Source organism: Schistocerca piceifrons, chromosome 6 (assembly GCF_021461385.2).
Source record: "Schistocerca piceifrons isolate TAMUIC-IGC-003096 chromosome 6, iqSchPice1.1, whole genome shotgun sequence".
In the NCBI taxonomy this organism is placed as follows: domain Eukaryota; kingdom Metazoa; phylum Arthropoda; class Insecta; order Orthoptera; family Acrididae; genus Schistocerca; species Schistocerca piceifrons.
This window is the reverse complement of record NC_060143.1, coordinates 384534563-384551981: the sequence shown is the minus strand read 5'-3', so window position 1 is coordinate 384551981 and position 17419 is coordinate 384534563.

The following is a 17419-nucleotide window of genomic DNA, read 5'->3' as shown; positions in this document are numbered from 1 at the left end:
TCAAGTGTACTACATAGAGCCATTGATTGCACTTACAGATGTGTTTTTTGTTATAAAGACAAAGAATCTTAGGTTTGTGTAATGAGTTGAAGGAAAAAAATAGACCACAGTAAATCAAATGAAGACAAGTATATTATCATTTATGTAGAGAATAATTTGGAAATAAATTTATTTACTGTGGTAATATAGATTTATTGCCTCCCCCACCTCTCTCAAGTTCCCCTTAGTCACAATGTTTGTTTTTGCAAGCTCTCTCCATTGCCAGAACTACTCTGCTGGAAGAGTCACACACAGCATAAGAAATGCTACACAAAAAGAAAATTTTCGGGATGCAAATTTCCTCCCTTCATATATAGAGGATAGTCATAAAGTTTTAATTATCACCTCATTGAGGAAAAATAAAGTTGTTTGTTTGTTTTCAAGCACATGGCTATATTGCTTGTACACACTGAAATCACCACACCATAGTACACAAGTATGCCCCTAGAGGAGTCGAAACTTGTACAGACCATTCGTAAAGTGGAGAAATGTGCAGTAATTCATTTTTAGCTGCAGTGGAATGTTGCAGCTTTGTCAGGCCGATCCAAACAGCTAAAGAAGTGATCTGACATGGCTTGGCACAGCTGCAACATCTCCATTGCTGCTGCAAATGATTCATTACACAATACACCACCTCATCAATGGGCTGAACAAGCTGTGACATGGAGATTCCAGTCTGTGCCCAAACTGCAGACATGTACCTGATAACAGAAGGTTAGCAATCATATGGAAAGGATAGATTGCTAGTCACCACATAGTGGAGGCACTGAGTCACAGACATGCACAGTGAAAACAATAATAGGAATATTTAAGCTTTCGGACAAAGTCCTTCTCAGAAGTAGAACTCCTCACTCATTCAGTGTAGCAGTGTAGATGCAGAACAGTTCTCTCCCCCCACTCCATCTCTCTCTCTATCTCGCACCCCCCCCCCCCCCAAACTCACACACACACACACACACACACACACACACACACACACACACACACACACATACACAGATATGGCTATTGTCTCCAGGCCGTCAGTCTTAGCGCCCAGGGGGAGTAGCCATGTGTGCGTAAGCTGCTGTGGTGTCAATATGTCCAAGATCTAATTCTGAGGAAGGACTTTGTCTGAAAGCTTAAATATTTGTAGTGGTCTGTTTCATTGTGTGTCTTAGCAACTAACCTTCTCTATGTTGTGAATAGCAATCTTCCATTTCCATATTGTTGTTAAGAACTTAATTATGGAGCTTTATTTCATTTAGGTGGTAATTAAAGCTTTGACTACCCCTGACATACTTCTCTTGTGACTGCGGTCTGACAAGACCAGAAAGGACTCAAAAACCCGCAGCCGACTGGCTGAGGGCCGCTGATAGCGAGTTGCAGAGTGTAGATAGGAGGACGACGGCTGGAGGAAGACGGACAATGGACAATTACAACAAAAGAAAAAGTTTGAATGAGTATCCAAGAGTGAAAACCTTAGGCATAGCCATATCCAGAGATCATATGAGAGATACACTGATGAGCCAAAACATTATGACTACCTGCTTAATAGCTTGTTTGTCCATCTTTGGAATGAAATACATCACTGGTTCAGCATATTAGGGATCCAACAGTTTGTTGATAGGTTTGTGGAGGTATTTGGCATTAGAGGTCTATGCGCAGGTCATGTAATTTGCATAAATAATGGGCCGCTGATATGCGTACAATGGGATGGTGCCCAATAGCCACCCAAATGGGTTCCATAGAATTTGCTTCAGGCAAATTAGCTTTCCAAGTCATCAGCATGAGTTTACTATAATGATCCTCAAACCACTGTAGCACAGTTCTGGCTCTGAGACATGGGCAATTATACTGCTGAAAGATGACACCAACATTGGGGGAAGACATCAAGTGTGAAGGGATGCGGGTGGTTCACAGTTGTCAGCGTATCTATGATTACTACCACAGGTCCATGAAATTGCCGGAGAATGTCTCCATAGCATAATACTGCTCCCATCAGCCTGTGTCCGTGGTGTGCCGCACTTAGCCACCACCGAGCGAGGTGACACAGTGGTTAGCACACTGCACTCGCATTCGAGAGAACGACAGTTCAATCCCGCATCCGGCCATCCTGATTTAGGTTTTCCGTGATTTCCCTAAATTGCTCCAGGCAAATACTGGGAGGGTTCCTTTGAAAGGGCACAGCCGACTTCCTTCCCCATCCTTCCCGAATGCGATGAGACCGATGACCTTGCAGTTTGCTCTCTTCCCCCAAACAACCCAACTTAGCCACCGCTCACCTTGATGACAGCATTTGTGGAGACGACCATCAGCCTAGTGTAGCAAAAATGTGTTTCAGCTGTAGAACTGACACATTTTCATTGATCAATTGTCGAATTCTGATGGTCTGATGCCCATTGCTGTTGTAATTAATGATGCTGGGTCAACATGTGAACATGTAGGCGTGGTCTGCTGCGGAGCTGCATGTTCAACACTGTACGATGAACGGTGTGTTCAGAGACACTTGCGCATGCACTAACATTGTGCTCTTTTGGCAGAGATGCCACAGACCACTACATCTGTTACAGAGCAGACAAGCCTCCGAAACCCATGTTTTGTGAAAAGTCAAAGATGTCCAACCATTTAGTGCGTAGTGGTAGTTTGACTGTCCTACCTCTTTCCGTAGATGCTCACAATAGTAGTACTTGAACATTCAACCAGCTTCACAGTTTTCAAGATATTGGTTCACAGGCTCTGTGTAATAATATTCTGTGAAAGCTGCTTATCTCAATGGATTTGCACATTTGCAGCCCATATTTTTGCTGGGGTGACCTCTGTCTGTGACCACTCTGCTTACATACTTTTGTTACCATATCACTTGCCCGCAATGCCACCAGGCAGCATCCAGTGTCACGGTGGGCAGTGGTCATCAGTGTGTGTATTGACAGAGATACACAGAACAATGAAATCATGACTGAGGACAGAGCCACTGTGCCACTAGCTGTATAGTGCAGCTGCAAATGTTAATTGTTGGAATAGGTGTGGCCAGTGGTGCAACTGCACAGATGTTGCAGTGCTGTTTAGTGTCTGTGATTGAGTTCCGAGCCCTCCAATGGGCTTTTAAAATTGCCAGCCCAAGATATGAGATCTCACCCCCCCCCCCCCCCCCCCCCCTGAAATTGGTATGTAGGGTCAGAAATGCTGTGGGGAATGCTTTGGAAAACAAACTGGTGACACAGTTGGTGTCCCGAAACTGAAGCTCGCCAGCTGGTGGAGGAAACCTAGGAAGGCTGGCAATGTGCTGGAGCATGGTGCTGTGGGCACCGATGGCCAGGGGTGTGGAGGCAGTGGTGAGAATTCCCATGCCCATGCCCCCTTTCACAGTAACTGCTGCTGGTGTCCTGGAGTGCAAGTAGTACTCTTGCAGTTGTGGGCATGGCCAGAGCAAGCGTTCCAGGTTCAGTGGAGCCACCAATGGTGATGCATTCAGTAGCTGTGGGTAGAGTTGGTATGACAGCACTCCAAATCCCTCGGAATGTCAACTGTCGTAAGGTGCTGCTCATGCATGGTAGCCACTGTAACTGGTGGCCACACATCTCTTTCCCCTTATGAGCCTGCCCGCCCTGCTGTGCAAAACAAATAGCACCTGGTGTGGTGGGTCAATGTTTCCTGGGGCTTTAGGGCTAGGAGATAGAGGAGGATATGTGACTGCTGCCCATGGAGAAGCTTCACTGGGCTATGGACAGGAACTGGAATTGTCCTGTATGTGCTCAAAAACATTCCGAGTGCAGCTTTGGTGGTGGTGCCCACCACTTTTAAACATTTGCTGTTTAAACATGCACACCAAATGCTCAGTGTCACCATTGGAGAATGGATGAAAAGGCGAACTAAATGTATGTCTGTCTACAGTTGGAGACACCAAATTGTTTGAAAACTGTCACTGTGAATTGGAGCCCATTGTCGGACATGATGGTTCAAGGAAGGTTGGTGAGAATGTGGACAAGCACATCGAGTGTGGCATCGGTTGTGGACGCTGTGCTGACAATAAGCCTTATAGAGCCCAGAAATGGGCCCGCCATGTCTAGATGAATGTGGTCCCAGGAGTGACAGGAAGTTGGCCAGGAGGCAAAAGACCTGGGTGGAACAGCCTACTGCCAGGCCCAAGTGGGGTAGCTCCATACCACGGCTTCCATATTCTTCTTTAGTCCTGACCAGGAAGTTTATAACCTTGTGAGGGTTTCATACGTGACATACCCCAATACCCGCAGTGAACTAATTGCAGAACTTGAGAGTGCAGAGTGGTTGGGTTGATGACACGGTGAGTATGCACCTCCTCATCAAGCACAACTTCGGTGATGACTGACATGCAGTGGGAGAGGTGAGCCCTGGCCCACCCATGAAGCACATAGTGTACTTAAGATAGCATCACAGATTGTCTGCAGCAATTCTAGTAGCCATAATAGGAAACCTATCCAATGCTGCCTTTGTTCCCCATCTATGTGGAAACATGAGATTTCATGCTTATCAAATGCTGGGTCTGGTCTCACAGATAAGCAAGATAAAGCATCCATGTTTGCATGTTGTGCTGAGGCTTCTCTTTAATGGTATAATTGTAGCAATTGAGGAAAAGTGGCCAACACTGGGGCCATTGTACTCTCCACTTTGGAAACTGGGAGCGTGTCCTGAAGAGCACTACCAGTAATCAATAATGAATGTAAGGCTGGCCCTGAACAAGTAAACATGGAACTTCATAATTGCAAAGATAATCGCCAAAGTTCCTTTTTCTATCTGTGAGTAGCTCTATCAAGTGGGCGTCAACATCTTTCACGCATGGGCAGTAGGTTGTTCAGTACCATCATCATTCTTATGCACCAGCACTGCGCAAATGACAGAAGAGAATATGTGGCCGAAACCAATGGACAAGATGGGGAAAAGGGTGTGAGGCAGGGTGCCAAGTGCAGCAGACACTTCAGTTGTGTGAAATTGTTCTCACAGGCAGCTTTCCACCTGTACTGAATTCCTTTCTTCTGAAACTGGTTTAGTAGACACAAAATATGGCCCACTTGTGGCAGGGACTTAGAATAATAATTCACCTTACCCAAAGAAGCCTGCAGCTCCCATAAATTTTGAGGGTGGGGTAGAGACTCAATATCTGTGATGTTGCAGCCAGTGGGCTGGATCTCTTCTTTGCTGAGCAAGTGTTTGAAGTATCCCACCTGCTCCTGAAAAATCTGGCATTTTTGTAAGCAGCACTTGAGCCCTGTGTCATGGAACATAGTAAAAAAGCATCCAAACATTGCACAGGTGATCCAGACATGTAGTGCTTGTGACAATCAAGTCATTGAGATAGTACAAGCAAAGATGGACATGGTTAATTGTTCCAAGTATCTCTGGGCCAGAAGAGATCTCAAAAAACTCTTGTATTTTTTATAAATCAAAGGGAATGTAAATAACCGGGGGGGGGGGGGGGGGGGGGGGCTATTGAGGCAAAATAGTCATTGCTGGACAACCTCTGGAACACCAGATACACATAAGTTGTATGAGACTTAAACAAGCAAGTAGGACTCCATCTTGTAGGTCTCGTATTTCCCGAGCAGCTCAATTCTACAACAACTGTAAATCCTCCCAGCTCTTTGGGTGGTCTGTAGACTTTCTGCAGCTACTCAACTAGAGAATTCTTCAAATACTAGTGTAAATATGTATAGTAATGGACTCGATTTAGTAGTAGACAAATGTATATATAGGTATTAAGAGAGAAGAAGGAACTTTTGTAATACTGTCATCTTTCTACATCAGTGAAGCATTAGAAGGTCTTGCATGTCACTAACATATTAAGAGGTACACTTTAAATTGAGACAGCAAGGGCTGCACTTGTAAGCAAGCTGTTAAAAACCAGAGCACTAGGAGAGTATGCTTACGGAGCTAAATGCAACCCCAAATTGTAATAAAGGGATAGCTACAAGAACATGATGAACTTGAAGACCACAGAACTGCAACATTAGTGGGAAAATGAAGATGTGGCTGAAGTCAGAATCCTTATGGAAACATGAACTAGAAAAGATAACGGCTTTTATTCTGAGATTTAATGTACTTAAATTATCAGAATACATTACAGCAGATTACATCTGTCCAAGGATGACACCTTATGTAGCTAACACCATGTTGTGCTTTAATTGCCAGTGTTTTGGGGATATAACCTTCGAGTGGAAATTGCAGGTGATGTGCAGCAGATGTCATTTAGTTGTCCACAAAGAAAATACTCCTTGTACAGTTCCAACCATGTGTGTAAATTGCTCATAACAACATCGATTGTGGAGCAGACAGTGTCTCATCTACGTAGAGCAAATCGAGGTCGTCAAATGTACCCATATTCTGAGGTGGAAGAGGCATTTAAAGGCTCCCTGCCACCTACTTTCATAAAGTTATTCCCCTCAACACTGAAGCAGCTTGTGCCAAAGAAATAATGATACAAAAACAGTGATAGCTGATGAAAGCATAACTTGCAGCTGTAAATGTAACTGCAAATTTGCACCACAGGCCAAGTTAATATGTACATGTACAACTGAGCCGTGCTGCGGCTCGCGTTGGTGCTGTTTGTAGGTTTCCGTCCTCTGTTGGAGCCCAGACCGTATCGTTTAGTTGAGATGGTTGTAGTTGTTAGTCTTCTTCTGGTGTTGACTGACATCACTTGGTTTCTCGAGCATTGCCTGTCCACTAGTGGCAGCAGCAGTGGTTATCAATATGTAGTAACTGTAGCGCTATCTTTGGGGTGATGTTGTTGTTCTTCCGAGTCGTGTCAGTGTGCATTTCGGTAGGGGGCTCAGGAGGAGCCAGGTCCGCACAGTGCGAGAAAACGCTAGGACCACTGGCGGCGCACATGGACTGCCGGATTGAAGGCCTGTTGTCACAAGGTAGCACAACCTTGTCATAAACCGGATCCTGCAAGCTTTAAGTTGAGTGCATTTGGATTCAAGTAGAGAAACCTCCACCATTGTGAGATTTTGCGATTCTCCAGTGACTTGGCTTCATGTTGCTGCTCGTAATGTTGCCGAGGCAAAAAAATGGCTCTGAGCACTATGCGACTTAACTTCTGAGGTCATCAGTCGCCTGCCGAGGCAAAGAGCAGCGAGTGGAGTGATTGGTGAAGGCGGATCTGATTAGCTTTCCTAGACTTCTAGTTACTATTTATTGCATCCAGTTTGTTACTATTTGTTGAGTTCAACCAGCAGTAGTTTCCTTCCTCATGGCCACTAATGCCCCAGTTACCTGCCCTGGGGGGTTAGTGTATGTAATGGTAGAATACATTTCCTCGCCTTGCCGCTGCTGTCTGGTGAATCGTGTAGTTTTGACAGCTTTCTTGATTGTAGGTTGGTTGGCGATTCTTCTACTTTGGTGATAGTGATTCCTTTCTTGTTCCGGGCGCTCTAGGTGCAGTATTCAGCAGGTGGAGTCCAGACCACCAGTTCTGGCTTTGGCGTATTTTTACATATTTGCATTTGGTTTATTGGACACCAGGTAGCCTCAGCAAGATTATCATTAGTCATTCGTTAGACTGCCACTAGTCTGAGTTACCATCTCGTGAAGTGAACGAAACTCTTGGCTGCATATCTCATTGCTCGCGAAAATGTTTTTTGGCAGACTTACTCAGAGATCGATTCCTGGTGCACTGCCTATGACTGGCCCTTGTGTTTTATTATTGTATTTGTTGTTTTATTGTATGTTTCTAAATTTCTTATTAATTGCCATTCTTGTTTAAATGATTGTGCTACTTACCATAATTTTGTCTTACCTGTTTGGTGATCAGTTGCTTGCCCTTTTAAATCAACATTTGCCTTTGTATTTGCTTTTTCACTGTATGTTTTTTTTTAATTTTTTTTTAATATTATTGTCATTCTCAGCATTACAGCAGGTTTAAATGGCTGTGCTATCAAATTTACCATCATTTTGTCTCACCCGTTTGGTGAACAGTTGCCTGTCTTTTTAAATTAACCTTTGCTAATTGCAGAAATAATTCAAAAGTCAAAACTGCTTAAATACAGTATTTAAGCGGTCTTGGCTTTTGAATTATTGACAAACTGCCTATTGGTTTCTGTCTCGCGTTCTTCGGCCGATGTTCATCGGATGATTGTACAATATTTCGCCAGCACAAGTGGTTGGCATTGTCAAAGCTTCACCCACCATTGTCGGTGATGAACTGGAGCTGAGCTCGCGGCCGCAGACTATATGTACATGGCACGCCAACACCTGAGGGCTTCTCCATGGTCATTTCCAGAGCTGTTCTCCTCTTGATACCTGTGACGGTCATTCGCTGCAGTATGGGAAGCCGGGATCCATTTACCTTAAGACTTTCCTCTTTCTTGTTGATGCTATTCGCATGTTTTTGTAGTTCTACAGCTTCTCTGAACAAGTGAGTGTGATAGTGCTGCTCTACAGCCAGAATTCAGTGTCAGTGAATTTTATTATGGGGTCAGTCTCACTCAGTGCGTGCTCTGCCACGGCCGATTTCTTCACCTGTCCCAACCTGCAATGTCGCTTATGTTCTTCGATCCTGGTGTTGATTGATCATCCAATCATTCTGACGTAAACTCTTCTGCATGTGCATGGTATGCAGTATATTCCTGACATTTCAAGTGGGTACCTTTACTCCTTTGCCGATCTAAGACACTCTTTGATCTTCCTTGTGAGATTAAAAATCGTCCTTACGCCATGTTTGCGCAATATATGGCTGATTCTGTCCATCAGTCTGGGAATGTATGGCAGAAAGGCTGTACCCGACATTTCTTTTTCTGATTTCTTATTTTACCGAGCGTTTGGCTCTGTTACACTTCTAATATAATTTGTAGAGTACCCATTGCTCCTCAGAACACTTTCCAGGTGTTGAATTTCGCATCTGAGATGCTGTGGCTCACATATTCATCCTGCTTATGTGAGGAGTGTATGAATCATGCCTCTTTTCTGGCTCAGGTGGTGGTTTGATAGTTTGTGCAAGTATTGGTCCGTGTGTGTCGGTTTTCGATACATGTTGTGTCCCAGGTTTTCGCCATCCTTTGTGACCAGCACATCTAGAAAGGGCAGTTTTTTGTCCTTAACAGTTTTGAATTATTTCTACAACAGAGTGATCGCCCCACTATGTAATATGTAACTTTGCTATTGCTTTGATGTTTTACAGTATGTTTGTTAATTTTTTTATTGCCATTCTTGGCATTAAAGGCCTTCAGCCGTGACCATGGTTACTTGCCTTAAAATTCTAATTGGAATCACACTGGCTTGTTTTTAAAACATTATTGCTGTGTCTGTATTTTATGCTAATTTGGTAAATTGTAACGCACTGAAAGCGCTATTAACTAAACAGTTGTTTATTACTTCATTAATAACATGTGATATCTTTATTTATTGCTGAGTCTGGAATTACCGTTTCAAAATAAATGTGGGTAATTGCAAAAGGGAACCAATAGTAACTGATTACGGCCCCCTCCACAATCGTAACTGAGTCCTGCCTTCTTTGACTACCAGGTTTCAACAACAGTGGCAGCAAAACATATAAGTTAGAACAACAATGCACTCTCAAGGAATGCAGGAAAGTAAAAACAAAAAATTCTGGCAAAAATGTGTTAATAACGTCTTTAAAAGACTGGCATAAAACTATCAGACCACGTGACCTGTGGTATGTTGTGTGCCAGTTCAGGCACACTGAGAACACTGCCCAGGTAGCAATTTAGAACAAGTTTATTAAATATTTGTAAGTGCAAGTCTCATTCCCAGAGTTGAAGTTACATACAAATGAAAGTTTAATTGGGACTCTGAGTCCCAACAAGGAGAGCAAGTAATAATTAACATTTTGGAGATGAGCCACTTAGAAGAATATTCAGCCTTAGCAACCAGCCATTTATCATTATTTAAAGTGTTACTGGTACATATGTACTTGATGTATCTTTGAGGATAATACATACTAAAAAAGGACCAAGCTTCAAGATTTGGTTATCAAATTTAATTTACTTCTTTCATAGTTAACAAATTTTAAAATGAAAATCACAGGAAGTATACTTATCCTCCCAAGCAAAAAGTGTGAGGTGAGTTACTGAGCAATTTCTTCCTCTCGAGCTGCCAAAATTTCTTTGTTGCTCTCTCAACAAATGTGATGTATTTGTAGTAGAATTACAGCAATCTCCGAACTCTTAATGAGGCAGACATGAATTTATGCCAATGCAATCATATTGGCTCAGACCTTCACAACAGCAGCTATTTCTTCCAAATTAATTCTGTATATTGAGAATAGAAGGCAGCACCAGTCAAGAGACAAGTAGCAAGACATCCATACATTGTTCATATGTGAAATGAGTCCAGTTTTTGAACAAGAGAAAGCTTGTGTGTAGAGAAAATCGTGGCCCAACCTACTCTCGGGCACAGACTTGTTAAGATAAAGATGTGGCCTGAGCTGTGTTTGAGCTTAATCTTGAAACTGTTAAGCTGCTGAATGCCAAAGTGAGTAACAAAAGTTTTAACTCCAAATGCACTTGGAATGTTCTGGAGTTAATAACACAATTAGTCTTGGCAAAGGCAGACAATATGCATGTAGTTTGTGTAAGGCCAAAGTGCGAAGAAATAAAGTCACTGCCCTATGCTTGGAAAGGATTAGACAGTAAACACAGAAAAGTGACTGTTCATTGATGTTTCTTTAGAGAGAGCTCTGACTGATGAATCACTACTGCGACTGGCACCTGGCTTGGAGAACTTGAAGCAAAGACTGGTTCAATAGCTAAGACTGAATTGCAATTCAGTGGTTGTGCAGTGGCCTGAATACTGTCACTACACATGGATTCAGCCTTCTAGTGGGTCCATGGCATCAAGTAGGAAAGTAGTGCCCACAGTCACAGTGCTGTGGTTGTGGAAGCATGCTTTGCTGCCAGCAGAACTGGTGCCTCTCATAGTGGTTGCCAGAGACTCCATGGACAAGTTCATATGTTGTTGTTGTCCGGAACATTTACCAACATATGAGGCAAGTGCAGATCAGTGTTTGGCAACAGTTGCTTGTGGCTGTTGTGGCTGATGATGCCTGAAACTTGGTCCTGTGTGATGCATCAGATTATGAATATTCATGAATATCTAGGTCTGCCTCAGGGAATCAAGTCCCTCAGGGGTCAGTCTGAGTGGCTGCTCAGAGAGACAGTTGCAACTTCAGTTCTATGACAGATGAAGACCATACCTGTGTCTTTCATTGTGGAAGCTGGATTGTATAGTGTCTCTGGCTTGTGACATATCACCTTGTCATGACAGGACCCATTACAGAATGTTGCAAATCCTCATAGGGAGATAAATCCTTTTTGCCCTTTTCAACTTCATCTGGGCATCAGGACAAGTTCCTGACTCATGAAGGCATACCATTTTAATACTCATCTTGAAATTTGGGAAGAACTGTACTTGTTCATGAGGTTATCATAGTGTTGCTCACATCAGCTGCGTAGGATAACCCTTGAAGCTGATGATCAGCTCCCACCTTGTCTGAATCTTAGCATCCAGAAAGCTCCCTAGGCACTTTCATTGTGAGCTCAAAAGGTATAACTCCACCTTTAATTACCTGTTCCTCTAGGAAGCAGCTGTATAGCAGGTTTTCCTGCTCAGGCACCATAATTTACACATATTTTTTAATGCCCAGAATGCCTATAAAACTGCATTGATATATAACATCCTCAGACAGCTTCATGAAGGTGGCTTCTAAGGATGTCTTCTTACAGTCCTTCCTCCTCCCATGTTATTTTAAATACTAAATCAGAGCCATCTCTTTCGCCACTAGAGAATAATATTCCCCAAAGTATTTTTTTTAAGAGTGGGTACTGGCTGCTGCCTTTACCATAGATATTAATAATACAATGTCAATGGATAGAAGTCCTGTCAAGTGTTAATTGTTTGTGTAAGACTGAGAAGTTTATGTTCCCCCTCCACCTTGCTGTAACTACTCATCAGTTGCAGCTGATAATTAGAAGGTTCGAGGAATGGGTAGAGAAGAAAGGTTTTAGCTTTGCAACTGAGGAGTATGTTCTTTTAACTGTTCTTGTCGTGCCTTTAACTTCGCTCCAAATTGAGATTGAGGGAGACTGTCCTTAATTTTAAAAACACACTAATGTTCTGGGCTTTGCATTTTATGTTAAGTTGATCTTGTTGTCGCACCTTAACGACATGAAAGTACTAAATATTTTCAAGTACATGGGGAGTATACCTAATCCATCTGCTCCAGTTATACAGAGCCTTCATGAGAGCTTGATTGCGGGTCCATGCTGTACATACTAGGTGAAACATGAAGGAATTTGACTGGCCTCCAGAGCTTTTAGGACCAGCCCTATTCTGATCATCTTGTTGAGGTTGATGATCTACCACTTAATGCCAAGCAGTGACTTCTTCTAGTGCAGCAAGCTTCTAAAACAGTGGTTCCCAACCTAGGAGTAATTACCCCCTGAGGGGTAAAAGGAAATTTTGTGAGGGCTAAAAATTAAATGAGTTGATTCTGTTTCAGTCATGAAACTAAATTATTATCAAAAGAACATTAGTATTGCCCCAATTTTGTAAGACCCTAATATAGATTATGTAAGTTATCAATAATTACTTTTTTGCAGTTAGTAAGATTAATGTGTTGGAGTTACAGGTTCCTCACATAGTCCACCCACTACACACATATGTTGTGCTTTGTCCTGTACATTGCTGATGATAAGATGCCAGACATATATGTAATAAATACTAAATATCTCAAGAAAATGTCTTCTCCAAGTTGTAGGTAGTACCTGCAGTAGTCTGGAAATTGCTTCATTACTCGCTTCGAAACAAATAAATGAATTAACTGTAGCAACAAAAACAATCAATTATTGATAAAATTATTTAATTGGATAGATAAAAAATCTACTCACGAAACAGCGGCAGAACACACACATAAAAGACTGTTGTAATAGGCAAGCTTTCAGAGACAGTGGCTCCTTCTTTAGGCAGAAGGGTTGAAGGGGAAGGAAGAAGGGTGAAGGAAAAGGACTGGAGAGGACTAGGAATAGGGATATATCTTGGGAAAGTCACCCAGAACTGTGGGTACAGGATGAGAAGGAAAGACTGATTGCTGAGGACTGCATCAGATGAGATTTGAAAACCAGAGAACTTAAAGGTGGAAGACCCCACATTGCTTGTGCTCTTCTAAGAAAGGCTTCTCACCCCATCATGAGTGCTCCTTATTCTGACACACCACTCTCTTACTGCCTCCCCCTCCAGCTATCTGGCCTTAATTCCATCCACAATTTCAGTCTTGTTTATGTACCAGTCATTTGCTCAATGCCTCAATAATATGATAAGAATCTTTAGTTCTTACGTTGTTTGTAGTCCACCCAGGACTTACCAGTCCTGTTTCACTGTCTCTGACAAAGACTTTGATGAATATAAAAAATAGCCATGGACATACCTTACTGTTGTATGAAGTGGATCACAGAACTCCAGTAGTTTATTTGTTTGTTTGCTGTCCACATAACAATCATTTTCAGATAGTGTCAGAGATTTTAGTTCACATATGCAAAGGTTTGGTTTACCTACATAAGTGCAGATTAGATTAGATTCAGTTTTTGTTCCATAGACCCAAAAAAGAGATGATTCTCATGGGTGTGGACCATGTAAGAAAACATAACATAAAAACATAAAACATCTTAATATAGTACTTACTACCCTGATCATTTGTCAGGAGATTGTCGAAATAGGTGAATACAGTGCGGTAAGCTGGAACAACTAATATTTACATTGATATCAATACTAAAGGTCAGAAACTATGTTACAAAAACACAAACTTGTGCGCTACATATACTTGAAATATAAATGCATGTTGTTGTTGTTGTGGTCTTCAGTCCTGAGACTGGTTTGATGCAGCTCTCCATGCTACTCTATCCTGTGCAAGCTTCTTCATCTCCCAGTACCTACTGCAACCTACATCCTTCTGAATCTGCTTAGTGTATTCATCTCTTGGTCTCCCTCTACGATTTTTACCCTCCGCGCTGCCCTCCAATGCTAAATTTGTGATCCCTTGATGCCTCAAAACGTGTCCTACCAACCGATCCCTTCTTCTAGTCAAGTTGTGCCACAAACTTCTCTTCTCCCCAATCCTATTCAATACCTCCTCATTAGTTATGTGATCTACCCACCTTATCTTCAGCATTCTTCTGTAGCACCACATTTCGAAAGCTTCTATTCTCTTCTTGTCCATACTAGATATCGTCCATGTTTCACTTCCATACATGGCTACACTCCATACAAAAACTTTCAGAAACGACTTCCTGACATTTAAATCTATACTCGATGTTAACAAATTTCTCTTCTTCAGAAACGATTTCCTTGCCATTGCCAGTCTACATTTTATATCCTCTCTACTTCGACCATCATCAGTTATTTTACTCCCTAAATAGCAAAACTCTTTTACTACTTTAAGTGTCTCATTTCCTAATCTGATTCCCTCAGCATCACCCGACTTAATTCGACTACATTCCATTATCCTCGTTTTGCTTTTGTTGATGTTCATCTTATATCCTCCTTTCAAGACACTGTCCATTCCGTTCAACTGCTCTTCCAAGTCCTTTGCGGTCTCTGACAGAATTACAATGTCATCGGCGAACCTCAAAGCTTTTACTTCTTCTCCATGAATTTTAATACCTACTCCGAATTTTTCTTTTGTTTCCTTTACTGCTTGCTCAATATACAGATTGAATAACATCGGGGAGAGGCTACAACCCTGTCTCACTCCTTTCCCAACCACTGCTTCCCTTTCATGCCCCTCGACTCTTATAACTGCCATCTGGTTTCTGTACAACTTGTAAATAGCCTTTTGCTCCCTGTATTTTACCCCTGCCACCTACAGAATGTGAAAGAGAGTATTCCAGTCAACATTGTCAAAAGCTTTCTCTAGGTCTACAAATGCTAGAAACGTAGGTTTGCCTTTTCTTAATCTTTCTTCTAAGATAAGTCGTAAGGTTAGTATTGCCTCACGTGTTCCAACATTTCTACGGAATCCAAACTGATCTTCCGCGAGGTCCGCTCCTACCAGTTATTCCATTCGTCTGTAAAGAATTCGCGTTAGTATTTTGCAGCTGTGACTTATTAAACTGATAGTTCGGTAATTTTCACATCTGTCAACACCTGCTTTCTTTGGGATTGGAATTATTATATTTTTCTTGAAGTCTGAGGGTATTTCACCTGTCTCATACATCTTGCTCACCAGCTGGTAGAGTTTTGTCAGGACTGGCTCTCCCAAGGCCGTCAGTAGTTCTAATGGAATGTTGTCTACTCCCGCGGCCTTGTTTCGACTCAGGTCTTTCAGTGCTCTGTCAAACTCATCACGCAGTATCGTATCTCCCATTTCATCTTCATCTACATCCTCTTCCATTTCCATAATATTGTCCTCAAGTACATCTCCCTCGTATAAACCCTCTATATACTCCTTCCACCTTTCTGCCTTCCCTTCTTTGCTTAGAACTGGGTTGCCATATGAGCTCTTGATATTCATACAAGTGGTTCTCTTCTCTCCAAAGGTCTCTTTAATTTTCCTGTAGGCAGTATCTATCTTACCCCTAGTGAGACAAGCCTCTACATCCTTACATTTGTCCTCTAGCCATCCCTGCTTAGCCATTTTGCACTTCCTGTCGATCTCATTTTTGAGACGTTTGTATTCCTTTTTGCCTGCTTCATTTACTGCATTTTTATATTTTCTCCTTTCATCAATTAAATTCAATATTTCTTCTGTTACCCAAGGATTTCTATTAGCCCTCGTCTTTTTACCTACTTGATTGTCTGCTGCTTTCACTACTTCATCCCTCAGAGCTACCCATTCTTCTTCTACTGTATTTCCTTCCCCCACTCCTGTCACATGTTCCTTTATGCTCTCCCTGAAACTCTCTACAACCTCTCGTTCTTTCAGTTTATCCAGGTCCTATCTCCATAAATTCCCACCTTTTTGCAGTTTCTTCAGTTTCAATCTGCAGTTCATAACCAAGAGATTGTGGTCAGAATCCATATCTGCCCCTGGAAATGTCTTACAATTTAAAACCTGGTTCCTAAATCTCTGTCTTATCATTATATAATCTATCTGATACCTTTTAGTATCTCCAGGATTCTTCCAGGTATACAACCTTCTTTTATGATTCTTGAACCAAGTGTTAGCTATGATTAAGTTTGCTCTGTGCTAAATTCTACAATGCGGCTTCCTCTTTCATTTCTTCCCCCCCAATCCATATTCACCTACTATGTTTCCTTCTCTCCCTTTTCCTACTGACGAATTCCAGTCACCCATGACTATTAAATTTTCGTCTCCCTTCACTACCTGAATAATTTCTTTTATCTCTTTGTACATTTCATCAATTCCTTCATCATCGGCAGAGCTAGTTGGCATATAAACTTGTACTACTGTAGTAGGCATGGGCTTTGTGTCTATCTTGGCCACAATAATGCGTTCACTATGCTGTTTGTAGTAGGTAACCCGCACTCCTATTTTTTTATTCATTATTAAACCTACTCCTGCATTACCTCTATTTGATTTTGTATTTATAACCCTGTAATCACCTGATCAAAAGTCTTGTTCCTCCTGCCACCGAACTTCACTAATTCCCACTATATCGAACTTTAATCTATCCATTTCCCTTTTTAAATTTTCTAACCTACCTGCCCGATTAAGGGATCTGACATTCCATGCTCCGATCCGTAGAACGCCAGTTTTCTGCATGAAGATCAGAAATTATCATTTTTGTGTTACATAAACAAACTTATGATATATACACTGTTTTATAAAGGGAAATTACAACTTGAACTCTTCTACTGAGTAAAATAAGTGCTTAAATTTATTCTTTAAAATGTTTAAATTAGCTGTCTTGAGGTCAGTGGAAGTCTGTTATAAAAGATGGTTCCTATTGTATGTGGACTACGGTCTGCAGCCTTTTTTCTTTACTTGCAATTGTGTGAAAATTTTCCCTTCTCCATGTATTGTACACACACACATTACTGCTTATTACATTATTACTTTATATTACATTATATTCTGAATTTTGTTTCACAAACATTATTACCTGCAGGATGTACATACAGTAGATGGCAAGCATTTTATATTTTCTGAAGATTTCTGTACAAGGCTCTCACCTGTTTACCTTGGCTGCCAATCTTACTGCCTTTTCCTGTAATCTGAAGAGCCTGTCTGTCTAGACAGCTGGCACCCCACTCCATATCTCAAAAACATACCGAAGATGTGGATGTATCACTACGAAGTATATTTTTCTCAAGCTATTATGGTTCAGGATGGCTGAGACCCTTTCCAGTAGATACACATGTGTACTGATTTTCTTACAAATATGTTCTATATGTTTTTTCCATGACAGGTGTTTGTCAATAATAATGCCCAAAAATTTGTGTTTGTTTGCAT